Raw genomic sequence first — 3,530 nt, forward strand, 5'->3', positions numbered from 1 at the left:
ACCCCCTATATAAGTACTCCCTGACCCCAAGTGAATCACTTTAGCTCCTATAGAAGTACTCCCTGACCCCAAGTGAGTTACCCTAGTCCCATGTAAATACTCCCTGACCCCAAGTGAGTTACTTTAGCTCCTATAGATGTACTCCCTGACCCCAAGTGAGTTACTTTCGCTCCTATATAAGTACTCCCTGACCCCAAGAGAGTTACCCTAGTCCCATATAAGTACTCCCTGACCCCAAGTGAGTTGCCCTAGCCCCTTTATAAGTACTCTCTGACCCCAAGTATGGTACCCTAGTCCTATTTAAGTACTCCCTGACCCCAAGTGGGTTACCCTGGTTCCATATATGTACCCCCTGACTACCAAGTGAGTTACCCTAGTACCATATAAGTACTCCCTGACCTAAAGCGAGTTACCCTAGTCTCATATAAGTACTCCCTGAACCCAAGTGAGTTACCCTAGTCCCATATAAGTACTCCCTACCCCAAGTGAGTTACCCTGGCCCTTTTATAAGTACTCCCTGACCCCAAGTGAGTTGCCCTAGCCCCTTTATAAGTACTCCCTGACCCCAAGTATGGTACCCTAGTCCTATATAAGTACTCCCAGACCCCAAATGAGTTACCCTAGTCCCATATATGTACTCCCTGACCCCAAGTGAGTCACTTTAGCTCCTATATAAGTACTCCCTGCCCACAAGTGAGTTACCCTAGCCCCTTTATAAGTACTCCCTTTCCCCAAGTGAGTTACCCTAGTCCCAAATAAGTACTCCCTGACCCCAAGTGAGGTACCCTAGTCCCATATAAGTACTACCTGACCCCAAATGAGATACCCTAGCCCCTTTATAAGTACTCCCTGACCCCAAGTGAGTTACCCCAGTCCCATATAAGTACTCTCTGACCGCAAATGAGTTACCCTAGTCCCATATAAGTACTCCCTGACCCCAAGTGAGTTACCCTATTCCCATATAAGTACTCCCTGACCCCAAATGAGTTACCCTACCCCCTATATAAGTAATACCTGACCCCAAGTGAGTTACCCTAGTCCTATATAAGTACTCCCTGACCCCAAATTGAGTTACCCTAGCCCCTTTATAAGTACTCCCTGACCCCAAGTGGGTTACCCTGGTTCCATATATGTACCCCTTGACGACCAAGTGAGTTACCCTAGTACCATATAAGTACTCCCTGACCTAAAGCGAGTTACCCTAGTCCCATATAAGTACTCCCTGAACCCAAGTGAGTTAACCTACTCCCATATAAGTACTCCCTACCCCAAGTGAGTTACCCTAACCCTTATATAAGTACTCCCTGACCCCAAGTGAGTTGCCCTAGCCCCTTTATAAGTACTCCCTGACACCAAGTATGGTACCCTAGTCCTATATAAGTACTCCTTGACCCCAAATTGAGTTACCCTAGCCCCTTTATAAGTACTCCCTGACCCCAAGTGGGTTACCCTGGTTCCATATATGTACCCCCTGACGACCAAGTGTGTTACCCTAGTACCATATAAGTACTCCCTGACCTAAAGCGAGTTACCCTAGTCCCATATAAGTACTCCCTGACCCCAAGTGAGTTACCCTAGTCCCATATAAGTACTCCCTGACCCCAAGTGAGTTACCCTAGTCCCAAATAAGTACTCCTTGCCCTAAATGAGTTAACCTAGGCCCATATAAGTACTCCCTGACCCCAAATGAGTTACCCTAGCCCCTTTATAAGTACTCCCTGACACCAAGTGGGTTACCCTGGTTCCATATAAGTACTCCCTGACCACCAAGTGAGTTACCCTAGTATTATAAATGTACTCCCTGAACCCAAGTGAGTTACCCAAGTCCCATATAAGTACTCCCTGACCCCATGTGAGTTACCCTAGCCCCTTTATAAGTAATCCCTGACCCCAAGTGAGTTACCCTAGTCCCATTTAAGTACTCCCAGACCCCAAATGAGTTACCCTAGTCCCATATATGTACTCCCTGACCCCAAGTGAGTCACTTTAGCTCCTATATAAGTACTCCCTGCCCACAAGTGAGTTACCCTAGCCCCTTTATAAGTACTCCCTTTCCCCAAGTGAGTTACCCTAGTCCCAAATAAGTACTCCCTGACCCCAAGTGAGGTACCCTAGTCCCATATAAGTACTACCTGACCCCAAATGAGATACCCTAGCCCCTTTATAAGTACTCCCTGACCCCAAGTGAGTTACCCCAGTCCCATATAAGTACTCTCTGACCGCAAATGAGTTACCCTAGTCCCATATAAGTACTCCCTGACCCCAAGTGAGTTACCCTATTCCCATATAAGTACTCCCTGACCCCAAGTGAGTTGCCCTAGCCCCTTTATAAGTACTCCCTGGCCCCAAGTGGGTTACCCTGGTTCCATATATGTACCCCCTGACGACCAAGTGAGTTACCCTAGTACCATATAAGTACTCCCTGACCTAAAGCGAGTTACCCTAGTCCCATATAAGTACTCCCTGACCCCAAATGAGTTACCCTACCCCCTATATAAGTACTCCCTGACCCCAAGTGAATCGCTTTAGCTCCTATAGAAGTACTCTCTGACCCCAAGTGAGTTACCCTAGTCCCATATAAGTACTACCTGACCCCAAGTGAGTTACTTTAGCTCCTATAGATGTACTCCCTGACCCCAAGTATGGTAACCTAGTCCTATATAAGTACTCCCTGACACCAAATTGAGTTACCCCATCCCCTTTATAAGTACTCCCTGTCCCCTAGTGAGTTACCCTAGTCCCATATAAGTACTCCCTGACCCCAAGTGAATCACTTTATCTCCTATAGAAGTACTCCCTGACCCCAAGTGAGTTACCCTAGTCCCATATAAGTACTCTTTGACCCCAAGTGAGTTACCCTAGTATCATATAAGTACTCCCTGACCCCAAGTGAGTTACCCTAGTCGCATATAAGTACTCCCTGACCCCAAGTGAGTTACCCTAGTCCCATATAAGTACTCCCTGACCCCAAGTGAGTTGCCCTAGCCCCTTTATAAGTACTCCCTGACCCCAAGTATGGTACCCTAGTCCTATATAAGTACTCCCTGACCCCAAGTGGGTTACCCTGGTTCCATATATGTACCCCCTGACGACCAAGTGAGTTACCCTAGTACCATATAAGTACTCCCTGACCTAAAGCGAGTTACCCTAGTCCCATATAAGTACTCCCTGAACCCAAATGAGTTAACCTAGTCCCATATAATTACTCCCTGACCCCAAGTGAGTCACTTTAGCTGCTATATAAGTACTCCCTGACCACAAGTGAGTTACCCTAGCTCCTATATAAGTACACCCTGACCCCAACTGTGTTACCCTAGTCCCATATAAGTACTCCGTGACCCTAAGTGAGTTACCCAGTCGCATATAAGTACTCCCTGACCCCAAGTGAGTTACCCTAATATTATATAAGTACTCCCTGACCTAAAGCGAGTTACCCTAGTCCCATATAAGTACTCCCTGAACCCAAGTGAGTTACCCAAGTCCCATATAAGTACTCCCTGACCCCAAGTGAGTTATCCTAGCCCCTTTAT

Source organism: Prorops nasuta, unplaced genomic scaffold (assembly GCF_024137725.1).
Source record: "Prorops nasuta isolate Cenicafe-Biocafe unplaced genomic scaffold, Cenicafe_Pnas_1.2 PNAS00016, whole genome shotgun sequence".
NCBI classification, from domain to species: Eukaryota; Metazoa; Arthropoda; class Insecta; order Hymenoptera; family Bethylidae; genus Prorops; species Prorops nasuta.